A 17,875-nucleotide genomic window follows, 5' to 3' on the forward strand; every position below is an offset into this window, starting at 1 on the left:
GTGAGTGGGTGATTGGGTGGGTGAGTGGGTGTAGTGAGTGGGTGAGTGGGTGAGTGAGTGGGTGAGTGTGTGAGTGAGTGGGTGAGTGAGTGAGTGGGTGAGTGAGTGGGTGGGTGGGTGAGTGGGTGAGTGAGTGAGTGAGTGGGTGAGTGACTGAGTGAGTGGGTGAGTGGGTGGGTGAGTGGGTGAGTGTGTGAGTGAGTGGGTGAGTGAGTGGGTGAGTGAGTGGGTGGGTGGGTGAGTGGGTGAGTGAGTGAGTGGGTGAGTGACTGAGTGAGTGAGTGAGTGGGTGGGTGAGTGGGTGAGTGAGTGGGTGAGTGGGTGAGTGAGTGACTGAGTGGGTGACTGAGTGAGTGAGTGAGTGGGTGAGTGATTGTGTGAGTGAGTGGGTGAGTGAGTGAGTGGGTGAGTGAGTGGTGGTGGGTGGGTGAGTGGGTGAGTGAGTGAGTGAGTGGGTGAGTGAGTGGGTGGGTGAGTGACTGAGTGGGTGAGTGAGTGGGTGAGTGAGTGGGTGGGTGAGTGAGTGAGTGGGTGAGTGAGTGGGTGAGTGAGTGGGTGAGTGAGTGAGTGGGTGAGTGAGTGGGTGGGTGAGTGAGTGGGTGAGTGAGTGGGTGAGTGAGTGAGTGAATGTGGTGAGTGGGTGAGTGAGTGGGTGAGTGAGTGGGTGAGTGAGTGGGTGAGTGAGTGAGTGAGTGGGTGGGTGAGTGGGTGGGTGGGTGAGTGGGTGGGTGGGTGAGTGAGTGGGTGGCTGAGTGAGTTAGTGAGTGGGTGAGTGAGTGAGTGGGTGGGTGAGTGGGTGAGTGGGTGAGTGAGTGGGTGGGTGAGTGGGTGGGTGAGTGGGTGGGTGAGTGGGTTGGTGAGTGGGTGGCTGGGTGGGTGAGTGAGTGGGTGAGTGAGTGGGTGGGTGGGTGAGTGGGTGAGTGGGTGGGTGAGTGAGTGAGTGGGTGAGTGGGTGAGTGAGTGACTGAGTGGGTGACTGAGTGAGTGAGTGGGTGAGTGAGTGAGTGAGTGGGTGAGTGAGTGAGTGGGTGAGTGAGTGGGTGGGTGGGTGAGTGGGTGAGTGAGTGAGTGAGTGGGTGGGTGAGTGACTGAGTGAGTGAGTGGGTGGGTGAGTGGGTGAGTGAGTGGGTGAGTGGGTGAGTGAGTGACTGAGTGGGTGACTGAGTGAGTGGGTGAGTGAGTGGGTGGGTGAGTGAGTGGGTGAGTGGGTGAGTGGGTGGGTGGGTGAGTGACTGAGTGAGTGAGTGAGTGGGTGAGTGACTGAGTGAGTGACTGAGTGAGTGGGTGAGTGAGTGGGTGGGTGAGTGAGTGGGTGTGTGAGTGAGTGAGTGGGTGAGTAAGTGAGTGGGTGAGTGAGTGGGTGGGTGAGTGAGTGGGTGGGTGAGTGGGTGAGTGGGTGGGTGAGTGAGTGGGTGAGTGGGTGGGTGGGTGGGTGAGTGGGTGAGTGAGTGAGTGAGTGGGTGGGTGAGTGGGTGGGTGGGTGGGTAAGTGGGTGAGTGAGTGAGTGGGTGGGTGAGTGAGTGGGTGGGTGAGGTGGTGGGTGGGTGAGTGGGTGAGTGAGTGGGTGAGTGGGTGAGTGAGTGAGTGAGTGGGTGAGTGAGTGGGTGGGTGAGTGAGTGAGTGAGTGGGTGAGTGAGTGGGTGAGTGAGTGGGTGAGTGAGTGGGTGAGTGAGTGAGTGAATGGGTGAGTGGGTGGGTGGGTGGGTGAGTGAGTGGGTGAGTGAGTGGGTGAGTGAGTGGGTGAGTGAGTGAGTGGGTGGGTGAGTGGGTGGGTGAGTGGGTGGGTGGGTGAGTGGGTGGGTGGGGGTGAGTGAGTGGGTGGCTGAGTGAGTGAGTGGTGAGTGAGTGAGTGGGTGGGTGAGTGGGTGAGTGAGTGGGTGGGTGAGTGGGTGGGTGAGTGGGTGGGTGAGTGGGTGGGTGGGTGAGTGAGTGGATGAGTGAGTGGGTGGGTGGGTGAGTGGGTGAGTGGGTGGGTGAGTGAGTGAGTGAGTGGGTGAGTGGGTGAGTGAGTGACTGAGTGGGTGACTGAGTGAGTGAGTGAGTGGGTGAGTGAGTGAGTGAGTGGTGAGTGAGTGAGTGAGTGGGTGAGTGAGTGGGTGGGTGGGTGAGTGGGTGAGTGAGTGAGTGAGTGGGTGGGTGAGTGACTGAGTGAGTGAGTGAGTGGGTGGTTGAGTGGGTGAGTGAGTGGGTGAGTGGGTGAGTGAGTGACTGAGTGGGTGACTGAGTGAGTGAGTGAGTGGGTGAGTGAGTGTGTGAGTGAGTGGGTGAGTGAGTGAGTGGGTGAGTGAGTGGGTGGGTGGGTGAGTTGGTGAGTGAGTGAGTGGGTGGGTGGGTGAGTGACTGAGTGAGTGAGTGAGTGGGTGGGTGAGTGGGTGAGTGAGTGAGTGGGTGAGTGAGTGAGTGGGTGAGTGAGTGAGTGGATGAGTGAGCGAGTGGGTGGGTGAGTGGGTGGGTGAGTGAGTGAGTGAGTGGGTGAGTGGGTGGGTGAGTGGGTGAGTGGGTGAGTGAGTGGGTGAGTGGGTGGGTGAGTGGGTGAGTGAGTGGGTGAGTGGGTGAGTGAGTGGGTGAGTGTGTGAGTGAGTGGGTGAGTGAGTGAGTGGGTGAGTGAGTGGGTGGGTGAGTGGGTGAGTGAGTGAGTGGGTGAGTGACTGAGTGAGTGGGTGAGTGGGTGGGTGAGTGTGTGAGTGAGTGTGTGAGTGAGTGGGTGAGTGAGTGAGTGGGTGAGTGAGTGGGTGGGTGGGTGAGTGGGTGAGTGAGTGAGTGAGTGGGTGAGTGAGTGGGTGGGTGAGTGACTGAGTGGGTGAGTGAGTGGGTGAGTGAGTGGGTGGGTGAGTGAGTGAGTGGGTGAGTGAGTGGGTGAGTGAGTGGGTGAGTGAGTGAGTGAGTGGGTGAGTGAGTGGGTGGGTGAGTGAGTGGGTGAGTGAGTGGGTGAGTGTGAGTGAGTGAGTGAATGGAGTGAGTGGGTGGGTGGGTGGGTGAGTGAGTGGGTGAGTGAGTGGGTGAGTGAGTGGGTGAGTTAGTGAGTGGGTGGGTGAGTGGGTGGGTGAGTGGGTTTGTGGGTGAGTGGGTGGGTGGGTGAGTGAGTGGGTGGCTGAGTGAGTTAGTGAGTGGGTGAGTGAGTGAGTGGGTGGGTGAGTGGGTGAGTGGGTGAGTGAGTGGGTGGGTGAGTGGGTGGGTGAGTGGGTGGGTGAGTGGGTGGGTGGGTGGGTGAGTGAGTGGGTGAGTGAGTGGGTGGGTGGGTGAGTGGGTGAGTGGGTGGGTGAGTGAGTGAGTGAGTGGGTGAGTGGGTGAGTGGGTGAGTGAGTGACTGAGTGGGTGACTGAGTGAGTGAGTGGGGTGAGTGAGTGAGTGGGTGAGTGAGTGAGTGGGTGAGTGGGTGAGTGAGTGACTGAGTGGGTGACTGAGTGAGTGAGTGAGTGGGTGAGTGAGTGAGTGGGTGAGTGAGTGGGTGGGTGGGTGAGTGGGTGAGTGAGTGAGTGAGTGGGTGAGTGAGTGGGTGGGTGAGTGACTGAGTGGGTGAGTGAGTGGGTGAGTGAGTGGGTGGGTGAGTGAGTGAGTGGGTGAGTGAGTGGGTGAGTGAGTGGGTGAGTGAGTGAGTGGGTGAGTGAGTGGGTGGGTGAGTGAGTGGGTGAGTGAGTGGGTGAGTGAGTGGGTGAGTGAGTGAGTGAATGGGTGAGTGGGTGGGTGGGTGGGTGAGTGAGTGGGTGAGTGAGTGGGTGAGTGAGTGGGTGAGTGAGTGAGTGAGTGGGTGGGTGGGTGAGTGGGTGGGTGAGTGGGTGGGTGGGTGAGTGGGTGGGTGGGTGGGTGAGTGAGTGGGTGGCTGAGTGAGTTAGTGAGTGGGTGAGTGAGTGAGTGGGTGGGTGAGTGGGTGAGTGGGTGAGTGAGTGGGTGGGTGAGTGGGTGGTTGAGTGGGTGGGTGAGTGGGTGGGTGGGTGGGTGAGTGAGTGGGTAAGTGAGTGGGTGGGTGGGTGAGTGGGTGAGTGGGTGGAGTGAGTGAGTGAGTGGGTGAGTGGGTGAGTGAGTGACTGAGTGGGTGACTGAGTGAGTGAGTGGGTGAGTGAGTGAGTGGGTGAGTGAGTGAGTGGGTGAGTGAGTGGGTGGGTGAGTGGGTGAGTGAGTGAGTGGGTGGGTGAGTGACTGAGTGAGTGAGTGGGTGGGTGAGTGGGTGAGTGAGTGGGGTGAGTGGGTGAGTGAGTGACTGAGTGGGTGACTGAGTGAGTGGGTGAGTGAGTGGGTGGGTGAGTGAGTGGGTGAGTGGGTGAGTGGGTGGGTGGGTGAGTGACTGAGTGAGTGAGTGGGTGAGTGACTGAGTGAGTGACTGAGTGAGTGGGTGAGTGAGTGGGTGGGTGAGTGAGTGGGTGGGTGAGTGAGTGAGTGGGTGAGTAAGTGAGTGGGTGAGTGAGTGGGTGGGTGAGTGAGTGGGTGGGTGAGTGGGTGGGTGAGTGAGTGAGTGAGTGGGTGACTGAGTGAGTGACTGAGTGAGTGGGTGAGTGAGTGAGTGGGTGAGTGAGTGGGTGGGTGGGTGAGTGAGTGAGTGAGTGGGTGGGTGAGTGAGTGGGTGAGTGGGTGGGTGGGTGGGTGAGTGAGTGGGTGAGTGAGTGGGTAAGTGAGTGGGTGAGTGAGTGAGTGGGTGGGTGAGTGGGTGAGTGGGTGGGTGGGTGAGTGGGTGGGTGGGTGGGTGAGTGAGTGGGTGGCTGAGTGGGTGGGTGAGTGGGTGAGTGAGTGAGTGAGTGGGTGGGTGAGTGACTGAGTGAGTGAGTGAGTGGGTGGGTGAGTGGGTGAGTGAGTGGGTGAGTGGGTGGTGGAGTGACTGAGTGGGTGACTGAGTGAGTGAGTGAGTGGGTGAGTGAGTGTGCGAGTGAGTGGGTGAGTGAGTGAGTGGGTGAGTGAGTGGGTGGGTGGGTGAGTGGGTGAGTGAGTGAGTGAGTGGGTGGGTGAGTGACTGAGTGAGTGAGTGAGTGGGTGGGTGAGTGGGTGAGTGAGTGAGTGAGTGGGTGAGTGAGTGAGTGGGTGAGTGAGTGAGTGGATGAGTGAGCGAGTGGGTGGGTGAGTGGGTGGGTGAGTGAGTGAGTGAGTGGGTGAGTGGGTGGGTGAGTGGGTGAGTGGGTGAGTGAGTGGGTGAGTGGGTGGGTGAGTGGGTGAGTGAGTGGGTGGTGGAGTGAGTGAGTGAGTGGGTGAGTGTGTGAGTGAGTGGGTGAGTGAGTGAGTGGGTGAGTGAGTGGGTGGGTGGGTGAGTGGGTGAGTGAGTGAGTGAGTGGGTGAGTGACTGAGTGATTGGGTGAGTGGGTGGGTGAGTGGGTGAGTGTGTGAGTGAGTGGGTGAGTGAGTGGGTGAGTGAGTGGGTGGGTGGGTGGGTGAGTGGGTGAGTGAGTGGTGAGTGAGTGGGTGGGTGAGTGACTGAGTGAGTGAGTGAGTGGGTGGGTGAGTGGGTGAGTGAGTGGGTGAGTGGGTGAGTGAGTGACTGAGTGGGTGACTGAGTGAGTGAGTGAGTGGGTGAGTGAGTGTGTGAGTGAGTTGGTGAGTGAGTGAGTGAGTGAATGGGTGAGTGGGTGAGTGAGTGGGTGAGTGTGTGAGTGAGTGGGTGAGTGAGTGAGTGGGTGAGTGAGTGGGTGGGTGGGTGAGTGGGTGAGTGAGTGAGTGAGTGGGTGAGTGACTGAGTGAGTGAGTGAGTGGGTGGGTGAGTGGTGGAGTGAGTGGTGTGAGTGGGTGAGTGAGTGACTGAGTGGGTGACTGAGTGAGTGAGTGAGTGGGTGAGTGAGTGTGTGAGTGAGTGGGTGAGTGAGTGAGTGGGTGAGGTGAGTGGGTGGGTGGGTGAGTGGGTGAGTGAGTGAGTGAGTGGGTGAGTGAGTGGGTGGGTGAGTGACTGAGTGGGTGAGTGAGTGGGTGAGTGAGTGGGTGAGTGAGTTGGTGAGTGAGTGAGTGAGTGAATGGGTGAGTGGGTGAGGTGAGTGGGTGAGTGTGTGAGTGAGTGGGTGAGTGGTGAGTGAGTGAGGGTGAGTGGGGTGGGTGGGGAGGGTGAGTGGGTGAGAGAGTGAGTGAGTGGTGAGTGGTGGGTGGGTGAGTGGGTGAGAGTGTGTGAGTGAGTGAGTGGAGTGGGTGAGTGAGTGGGGTGGGTGGGTGAGTGGGTGAGTGAGTGAGTGGGTGGGTGAGTGACTGAGTGAGTGAGTGAGTGGGTGGGTGAGTGGGTGAGTGAGTGGGTGAGTGGGTGAGTGAGTGACTGAGTGGGTGACTGAGTGAGTGAGTGGGTGAGTGAGTGTGTGAGTGAGTGGGTGAGTGAGTGAGTGGGTGAGTGAGTGGGTGGGTGGGTGAGTGGGTGAGTGAGTGAGTGAGTGGGTGAGTGAGTGGGTGGGTGAGTGACTGAGTGGGTGAGTGAGTGGGTGAGTGAGTGGGTAAGTGAGTGGGTGAGTGAGTGAGTGGGTGGGTGAGTGGGTGAGTGGGTGGGTGGGTGAGTGGGTGGGTGGGTGGGTGAGTGAGTGGGTGGCTGAGTGAGTGAGTGAGTGGGTGAGTGAGTGGGTGGGTGAGTGACTGAGTGGGTGAGTGAGTGGGTGAGTGAGTGGGTAAGTGAGTGGGTGTGAGTGAGTGGGTGGGTGAGTGGGTGAGTGGGTGGGTGGGTGAGTGGGTGGGTGGGTGGGTGAGTGAGTGGGTGGCTGAGTGAGTGAGTGAGTGGGTGAGTGAGTGAGTGGGTGGGTGGGTGAGTGGGTGAGTGAGTGGGTGGGTGAGTGGGTGGGTGAGTGGGTGGGTGAGTGGGTGGGTGGTGAGTGAGTGGGTGGGTGGGTGAGTGGGTGAGTGGGTGGGTGAGTGAGTGAGTGAGTGGGTGAGTGGGTGAGTGAGTGACTGAGTGGGTGACTGAGTGAGTGAGTGAGTGGGTGAGTGAGTGAGTGAGTGGGTGAGTGAGTGAGTGGGTGAGTGAGTGGGTGAGTGGGTGAGTGAGTGAGTGAGTGGGTGGGTGAGTGACTGAGTGAGTGAGTGAGTGGGTGGGTGAGTGGGTGAGTGAGTGGGTGAGTGGGTGAGTGAGTGACTGAGTGGGTGACTGAGTGAGTGAGTGAGTGGGTGAGTGAGTGTGTGAGTGAGTGGGTGAGTGAGTGAGTGGGTGAGTGAGTGGGTGGGTGGGTGAGTGGGTGAGTGAGTGAGTGGGTGGGTGAGTGACTGAGTGAGTGAGTGGGTGGGTGAGTGGGTGAGTGAGTGAGTGAGTGGGTGAGTGAGTGAGTGGGTGAGTGAGTGAGTGAGTGAGTGGATGAGTGAGCGAGTGGGTGGGTGAGTGGGTGGGTGAGTGAGTGAGTGAGTGGGTGAGTGGGTGGGTGAGTGGGTGAGTGGGTGAGTGAGTGGGTGAGTGGGTGGGTGGTGGGTGAGTGAGTGGGTGAGTGGGTGAGTGAGTGGGTGAGTGTGTGAGTGAGTGGGTGAGTGAGTGAGTGGGTGAGTGAGTGGGTGGGTGGGTGAGTGGGTGAGTGAGTGAGTGAGTGGGTGAGCGACTGAGTGAGTGGGTGAGTGGGTGGGTGAGTGGGTGAGTGTGTGAGTGAGTGGGTGAGTGAGTGGGTGAGTGAGTGGGTGGGTGGGTGAGTGGGTGAGTGAGTGAGTGAGTGGGTGAGTGACTGAGTGAGTGAGTGAGTGGGTGGGTGAGTGGGTGAGTGAGTGGGTGAGTGGGTGAGTGGGGTGACTGAGTGGGTGACTGAGTCAGTGAGTGAGTGGGTGAGTGAGTGTGTGAAGTGAGTGGGTGAGTGAGTGAGTGAGTGGGTGAGTGAGTGGGTGGGTGGGTGAGTGGGTGAGTGAGTGAGTGAGTGGGTGAGTGAGTGGGTGGGTGAGTGACTGAGTGGAGTGAGTGGGTGAGTGAGTGGGTGGGTGAGTGAGTGAGGTGAGTGGGTGAGTGAGTGGGTGAGTGAGTGGGTGAGTGAGTGAGTGAGTGGGTGAGTGAGTGGGTGGGTGAGTGAGTGGGTGAGTGAGTGGGTGTGAGTGAGTGGGTGAGTGAGTGAGTGAATGGGTGAGTGGGTGGGTGGTGGGTTGGGTGAGTGGGTGGGTGAGTGGGTGGGTGGGTGAGTGGGTGGGTGGGTGGGTGAGTGAGTGGGTGGCTGAGTAAGTTAGTGAGTGGGTGAGTGAGTGGGTGGGTGGGTGAGTGGGTGAGTGGGTGGGTTAGTGGGTGGGTGGGTGGGTGAGTGAGTGGGTGAGTGAGTGGGTGGGTGGGTGAGTGGGTGAGTGGGTGGGTGAGTGAGTGAGTGGGTGAGTGGGTGAGTGAGTGACTGAGTGGGTGACTGAGTGAGTGAGTGGGTGAGTGAGTGAGTGAGTGGGTGAGTGAGTGAGTGGGTGAGTGAGGGTGGGTGGGTGGGTGAGTGGGTGAGTGAGTGAGTGGGTGGGTGAGTGACTGAGTGAGTGAGTGGGTGGGTGAGTGGGTGAGTGAGTGGGTGAGTGGGTGAGTGAGTGACTGAGTGGGTGACTGAGTGAGTGAGTGAGTGCGTGAGTGAGTGTGTGAGTGAGTGGGTGAGTGAGTGAGTGGGTGAGTGAGTGGGTGGGTGGGTGAGTGGGTGAGTCAGTGAGTGAGTGGGTGGGTGAGTGACTGAGTGAGTGAGTGGGTGAGTGGGTGAGTGAGTGAGTGGGTGAGTGAGTGAGTGGGTGAGTGAGTGAGTGGATGAGTGAGCGAGTGGGTGGGGTGAGTGGGTGGGTGGGTGAGTGAGTGAGTGGGTGAGTGGGGGTGAGTGGGTGAGTGGGTGAGTGAGTGGGTGAGTGGGTGGGTGAGTGGGTGAGTGAGTGGGTGAGTGGGTGAGTGAGTGGGTGAGTGTGTGAGTGAGTGGGTGAGTGAGTGAGTGGGTGAGTGAGTGGGTGGGTGGGTGAGTGGGTGAGTGAGTGAGTGGGTGAGTGACTGACTTGAGTGGGTGAGTGGGTGGGTGATTGGGTGAGTGTGTGAGTGAGTGGGTGAGTGAGTGGGTGAGTGAGTGGGTGGGTGAGTGGGTGAGTGAGTGAGGGGTTGGGTGAGTGACTGAGTGAGTGAGTGGGTGGTGAGTGGGTGGGTGAGTGAGTGGGTGAGTGGGTGAGTGGGTAAGTGAGTGAGTGAGTGGATGAGTGAGTGGGTGGGTGGGTGAGTTAGTGGGTGACTGAGTGACTGAGTGGGTGACTGACTGAGTGAACAATCCGCTCACAATCCACCGTGCCTCCTTCACACCCCCTCCCCCCGCTCTCCCTCACCCTCCATAGCCTCGGCCACCCGTCAAGGAACGTGGAAAGGGCCGAGGGGCCAGCGCTTGCTCCCTACGTCAGCTGGAAGTCCGAGTTCGAGACCTGGGTCTGGGGTTCGACTCACTCGAGGTGATATTCTTCCGCTACTGTAGCGGTTCCTGCTCCCGTCAGCTATCGAATCACGACCAGGCGATCCGTAACCTTCTGTCCAGATCGCACAGGTATTTAGTCACTCAGTCAGTCACTCACTCAGTCACTCAGCCACTCAGTTAGTCACTCAGTCAGTCACTCAGTCGGTCACTCAGCCACCCACTCATCCAGTCACTCACCCACTCACTCATCCACTTAACCACTTGTCATTCACTCAGTCACTCAGTCAGTCACTCAGTTAGTCACTCACTCATCCACCCACCCACTCACCCAGTCACTCACCCACTCAGTCACTCGCTCAGTCAGTCAGTCACTCAGACACTCACTCATTCACTCACTCACTCACTCAGACTCTCACTCATTCACTCAGTCACTCACTCAGTCACTCACTCACTCACTCAGTTAGTCACTCAGTCACTCACTCACTCACTCAGACACTCACTCACTCACTCAGACACTCACTCACTCAGACACTCACTCACTCACTCAGACACTCAGTCACTCACTCAGTCACTCACTCAGTCACTCACTCACTCAGACACTCACTCATTCACTCAGTCACTTACTCAGTCACTCACTCAGACACTCACTCATTCACTCACTCACTCAGACACTCACTCATTCACTCAGTCACTCACTCAGTCACTCACTCACTCAGATACTCAATCACTCAGACACTCACTCACTCACTCAGACACTCAGTCACTCACTCACTCAGTCACTCACTCAGTCACTCACTCACTCAGACACTCACTCATTCACTCAGTCACTCACTCAGTCACTCACTCAGACACTCACTCATTCACTCACTCACTCAGACACTCACTCATTCACTCAGTCACTCACTCAGTCACTCACTCACTCAGATACTCAATCACTCACTCAGACACTCAGTCACTCACTCACTCATTCACTCACTCAGTCACTCACTCACTCAGAAACTCACTCATTCACCCAGTCACTCACTCAGTCACTCACTCCCTCAGACACTCACTCACTCACTCAGACACTCACTCACTCACTCACGCAGACACTCACTCACTCACTCAGACACTCACTTACTCAGACACTCACTCACCCACTCAGTTACTCGCTCAGTCACTCAGTCACCAACTCACTCAGTTAGTCACTCACTCACTCAGTTACTCACTCAGTCAGTTACTCGCTCGGTCACTCAGTCACCCGCTCAGTCAGTAAGTCAGTCAGTCAGTCACTCACTCACTCAGTTACTCACTCACTCAGTCAGTCAGTCAATTAGTCAATCACTCAGTCAGTCAGTCAATCACCCACTCACTCACCCACTCACTCATCCACTTAACCACTAGTCATTCACTCAGTCACTCAGTCAGTCAGTCAGTCACTCAGTCGGTCACTCAGTTACTCACTCACTCATCCACCCACCCACTCACCCAGTCAATCACCCACTCAGTCACTCGCTCAGTCAGTCACTCAGTCAGTCACTCAGTTACTCACTCAGTCAATCAGTCACCCACTCACTCATCCAGTCACTCACTCACCCACTCACTCATCCACTTAACCACTTGTCATTCACTCAGTCACTCAGTCAGTCAGTCAGTCACTCAGTCAGTCAGTCACTCAGTTAGTCACTCACTCACTCAGTTACTCACTCAGTCAGTTACTCGCTCGGTCACTCAGTCACCCACTCACTCATCCACTTAACCCCTAGTCATTCACTCACCCACTCACTCAGTCACTCACTCACTCGCTCAGTCAGTTAGTCAGTTAGTCAATCACTCAGTCACTCAGTCACTCAGTCACTCACTCACTCAGATACTCAGTTAGTCACTCAGTCACTCAGTCACTCACCCACCCACTCATCCAGTCACTCACCCACTCACTCATCCACTTAACCACTTGTCATTCACTCAGTCACTCAGTCAGTCAGTCACTCAGTAAGTCACTCAGTCAGTCGCTCAGTCAGTCACTCACTCACTCACCCACCCACCCACTCAGCCACTCACTCACCCACTCAGTTACTCGCTCAGTCACTCAGTCACCCACTCACTCATCCACTTAACCCCTAGTCATTCACTCACCCACTCACTCAGTCACTCGCTCAGTCACTCAGTCACTCGCTCAGTCAGTAAGTCAGTCAGTCAGTCAATCACCCACTCACTCACCTACTCACTCATCCACTTAACCACTAGTCATTCACTCAGTCACTCAGTCAGTCAGTCAGTCACTCAGTCAGTCACTCAGTCACTCAGTCACTCAGTCGGTCACTCAGTTACTCACTCAGTTACTCACTCAGTCAATCAGTCACCCACTCACTCATCCAGTCACTCACCCACTCACTCATCCACTTAACCAGTTGTCATTTACTCAGTCACTCAGTCAGTCAGTCACTCAGTCAGTCACTCAGTTAGTCAATCACTCAGTCAGTCAGTCAGTCAATCACCTACTCACTCACCTACTCACTCATCCACTTAACCACTAGTCATTCACTCAGTCACTCAGTCAGTCAGTCACTCAGTCAGTCACTCAGTCACTCAGTCAGTCAGTCACTCAGTAAGTCATTCACTCAGTCACTCAGTCAGTCAGTCACTCAGTAAGTCATTCACTCAGTCACTCAGTAAGTCACTCAGTCAGTCACTCACTCATTCACTCAGTCACTCACTCAGTCACTCACTCACTCAGACACTCACTCACTCACTCAGACACTCACTCACTCAGACACTCACTCACTCACTCAGACACTCACTCAGACACACACTCACTCACTAAGACACTCAGTCACTCACTCACTCAGTCACTCACTCAGTCACTCACTCACTCAGACACTCACTTATTCACTCAGTCACTCACTCAGTCACTCACTCACTCACTCAGACACTCACTCACTCACTCAGACACTCACTCACTCACTCAGACACTCACTCACTCACTCAGACACTCACTCACTCAGACACTCACTCAGACACACACTCACTCACTAAGACACTCAGTCACTCACTCACTCAGTCACTCACTCAGTCACTCACTCACTCAGACACTCACTCATTCACTCAGTCACTCACTCAGTCACTCACTCACTCACTCAGACACTCACTCACTCAGACATTCACTCACTCAGACACTCACTCACTCAGACACACACTCACTCACTCAGACACTCATTCACTCACTCACTCAGTCACTCACTCAGACACTCACTCACTCAATCAACCACTCCGTCTCTCACTCAATCAGCAACTCACTCTAACCCAAAAAGAACCATCCAGACTAACAGGGACCCACCGAAACTGACAATACAGACCCAATACAGACTCACAGAGACACACAGAGACGCACAGAGACGCACAGAGACTCACAGAGACACACAGAGACTCACAGAGACTCACAAAGACTCACAGAGACAAACAGAGACCCACAGAGACTCACAGAGACTCACAGAGACACACAGAGACTCACAGAGACCCACAGAGACTCACAGAGACTCATAGAGACTCACAGAGACACTCACAGAGACACACAGAGACCCACAGAGACTCATAGAGACTCACAGAGACACTCACAGAGACACAGAGACTCACAGAGCCTCACAGAGACCCACAGAGACACACAGAGACACACAAAGACCCACAGAGACTCACAGAGACACACAGAGACCCACAGAGACTCACAGAGACTCATAGAGAATCACAGAGACACTCACAGAGACACAGAGACTCACAGAGACTCACAGAGACCCACAGAGACACACAGAGGCACACAGAGACCCACAGAGACTCACAGAGACACACAGAGACACACAGAGACTCATAGAGACTCACAGAGACACACAGAGACACACAGAGACTCACAGAGACTCACAGACACACAGAGACACTCACAGAGACACACAGAGACCCACAGAGACTCATAGAGACTAACAGAGACTCACAGAGACTCATAGAGACTCACAGAGACACACAGAGACTCACAGAGACACACAGAGACTCACAGAGACTCACAGAGACACACAGAGACACTCACAGAGACACACAGAGACCCACAGAGACTCACAGAGACTCATAGAGACTCACAGAGACACTCACAGAGACACACAGAGACCCACAGAGACTCACAGAGACTCACAGAGACCCACAGAGACACACAGAGGCACACGGAGACTCAATGATACACACAGAGACCCACACAGACTCCTACACAGAGACTAACAGAGACACACAGAGACCCACAGAGACACACAGAGACTCACAGAGACCCACAGAGACTTACAGAGACTCACAGAGACTCACAGATACCCACACAGACACTCACAGACACTCATCGACACCCACAGAGACACCCACAGAGACCCACAGACACCCACAGACACCCACAGACACCCACAGAGACTCACAGACACCCACAGAGACTCACAGAGACACCCACAGAGACTCACAGACACCCACAGAGACTCACAGAGACACCCACAGAGACACACAGACACCCACAGAGACACCCACAGAGACCCACAGACACCCACAGAGACACACAGACACCCACAGAGACACCCACAGACACCCACAGAGACACACACAGAGACCCACAGAGACTCACAGAGACCCACAGAGACTCACAGACACCCACAGACACCCACAGAGACACCCACAGAGACACACAGAGACTCACAGAGACCCACAGAGACTCACAGAGACTCACAGAGACCCACAGAGACTCACAGTAACACACAGAGAAACTCACAGAGACTCACAGAGACGAACAGAGACCCACAGAGACACCCACAGAGACACCCACAGAGACACACAGAGACACACAGAGACCCACAGAGACTCACAGACACGCACAGAGACTCACAGACACCCACAGACACCCACAAGACACCAACAGAGACACACAGAGACTCACAGAGACCCACAGAGACTCACAGAGACCCACAGAGACCCACAGGGATCCACAGAGACTCACAGACACTCACATAGACCCACAGAGACTCACAGACACCCACAGAGACAGCCACAGAGACACCCACAGCGACTCACCGAGACCCACAGACACCCACAGAGACACACAGACACCCACAGACACACACAGAGACACACAGAGACTCACAGAGACTCACAGAGACACACAAAGACCCACAGAGACTCACAGAGACACACAGAGACTCACAGAGACCCACAGAGACCCACAGAGACTCACAGACACCCACAGAGACACACAGAGACTCACAGTAACACACAGAGCCTCACAGAGACGAACAGAGACCCACAGACACCCACAGAGACACACAGACACCCACAGACACACACAGAGACACACAGAGACTCACAGAGACTCACAGAGACACACAAAGACCCACAGAGACTCACAGAGACACACAGAGACTCACAGAGACCCACAGAGACCCACAGAGACTCACAGACACCCACAGAGACACACAGAGACTCACAGTAACACACAGAGCCTCACAGAGACGAACAGAGACTCACAGACACCCACAGAGACCCACAGAGACTCACAGACACGCACAGAGACAAACAGAGATTCACAGAGACACACAGACACCCGCAGACATCCACAGAGACACACAGACACCCACAGACACCCACAGACACCCAAAGAGACTCACAGAGACTCACAGACACTCACAGAGACCCACAGAGACACCCACAGACACCCACAGAGACCCACAGAGACACCCACAGAGACACCCACAGAGACACACAGAGACACCCACACAGACTCACAGAGACACACAGAGACCCACAGAGACCGACAGACACCCACAGAGACTCACAGAGACACCCACAGAGACTCACAGAGACACCCACAGAGACAAACAGACACCCACAGAGACTCACAGACACGCACAGAGACTCACAGCGACACTCACAGAGACCCACAGAGACTCACAGCGATTCACAGACACTCACAGAGACCCACAGACACCCACAGACACCCAAAGAGACACACAGAGACCCATAGGCACCCACAGAGACACCAACAGAGACACACAGAGACCCACAGAGACTCACAGACACCCACAGAGACCCACAGAGACACACAGAGACCCACAGAGACTCACATAAACTCACATAGACCCACAGAGACTCACAGAGACTCACAGACACTCACAGAGAAACACAGAGACCCACAGACACCTACAGAGACACACAAACACCCACAGAGACAACCACAGAGACACCCACAGAGACAGCCACAGACACTCACAGACACCCACAGAGACCCACAGAGACTCACAGAGACACACAGAGACTCACAGAGACCCACAGACACACACAGAGACTCACAGACACCCACAGAGACACACAGAGACTCACAGAGACCCACAGAGACCCACACAGACACCCACAGAGACTCACAGACACGCACAGAGACTCACAGAGACACCCACAGAGACCTACAGACACCCACAGAAACAGACAGACACCCATAGACACCCACAGAGACACTAACAGAGACCCACAGACACCCACAGAGACACCAATAGAGACCCAGAAAGACATCCACAGACACCCACAGAGACCCACAGAGACTCACAGACACTCACAGAGACCCACAGAGACTCACAGAGACACACAGAGACCCATATAGACGCACAGACACGCACAGAGACTCACAGAGACACACAGAGACTCACAGAGACCCACAGAGACCCACAGAGACTCACAGACACCCACAGAGACCCACAGAGACTCACAGACACCCACAGAGACCCACAGAGACTCACAGACACGCACAGAGACAAACAGAGATTCACAGAGACACACAGACACCCACAGACACCCAAAGAGACTCACAGAGACTCACAGACACTCACAGAGACCCAAAGAGACACCCACAGACACCCACACAGACTCACAGAGACACACAGAGACCCACAGAGACCGACAGACACTCACAGAGACTCACAGACACCCAAAGAGACACACAGAGATCCACAGAGACACACAGAGACACCCACAGAGACCCACAGACACCCACAGAGACACACAGAGACTCACAGACACCCACAGACACACACAGAGACCCACAGAGACACACAGAGACACCCACAGAGACCCAAAGAGACTCACAGACACCCACAGACACACACAGAGACCCACAGAGACCCACAGAGACCCACAGAGACACACAGAGACTCACAGAGACACACAGACACCCACAGAGACTCACAGAGACGCAAAGAGACTCACAGCGACCCACAGACACCCACAGAGACCCACAGAGACTCACAGACACCCACAAAGACACACAGACACCCAAAGAGACACACAGAGACTCACAGAGACAGACAGAGACGCATAGAGATCAACAGAGACACACACAGAGACACACACAGAGACTCAGAGACACTCACAGAGACACCCACAGACACTCACAGAGAACCACAGAGACTCACAGACACCCACAGAGACACACAGAGACACCCACAGAGACCCACAGAGACTCACAGAGACACACAGAGACACCCACAGAGACACCGACAGAAACACCCACAGAGACTCACAGACACTCACAGACACCCACAGAGACCGGCAGAGACTCACAGACACGCACAGAGACAAACAGAGATTCACAGAGACACACAGACACCCACAGACACCCAAAGAGACTCACAGAGACTCACAGACACTCACAGAGACCCACAGAGACTCACAGACACCCACAGAGACCCACAGAGACACCCACAGAGACACCCACAGAGACACACAGAGACGCATAGAGATCAACAGAGACACACACAGAGACACACACAGAGACTCAGAGACACTCACAGAGACACCCACAGACACTCACAGAGAACCACAGAGACTCACAGACACCCACAGAGACACACAGAGACACCCACAGAGACCCACAGAGACTCACAGAGACACACAGAGACACCCACAGAGACACCGACAGAAACACCCACAGAGACTCACAGACACTCACAGACACCCACAGAGACCGGCAGAGACTCACAGACACGCACAGAGACAAACAGAGATTCACAGAGACACACAGACACCCACAGACACCCAAAGAGACTCACAGAGACTCACAGACACTCACAGAGACCCACAGAGACACCCACAGACACCCACAGAGACCCACAGAGACACCCACAGAGACACCCACAGAGACACACAGAGACACCCACACAGACTCACAGAGACACACAGAGACCCACAGAGACCGACAGACACCCACAGAGACTCACAGAGACACCCACAGAGACTCACAGAGACACCCACAGAGACAAACAGACAACCACAGAGACTCACAGCGATTCACAGACACTCACAGAGACCCACAAAGACACCCACAGACACCCACAGAGACCCACAGACACCCACAGAGACACACAGAGACACACACAGAGACCCACAGAGACACACAGAGACACCCATAGAGACACCCACAGAGACCCACAGAGACTCACAGAGACACACAGAGACACCCATAGAGACACCCACATAGACCCACAGACACCCATAGAGACTCACAGAGACACACAGAGACTCACAGAGACACAAAGAGACTCACAGCGACCCACAGACACCCACAAAGACCCACAGACACCCAA

Source organism: Petromyzon marinus, chromosome 85, assembly GCF_048934315.1.
Source record: "Petromyzon marinus isolate PM22_M1 ecotype Great Lakes invasive population chromosome 85, UKy_Petmar_22M1.pri1.0, whole genome shotgun sequence".
Lineage (NCBI taxonomy): Eukaryota > Metazoa > Chordata > Hyperoartia > Petromyzontiformes > Petromyzontidae > Petromyzon > Petromyzon marinus.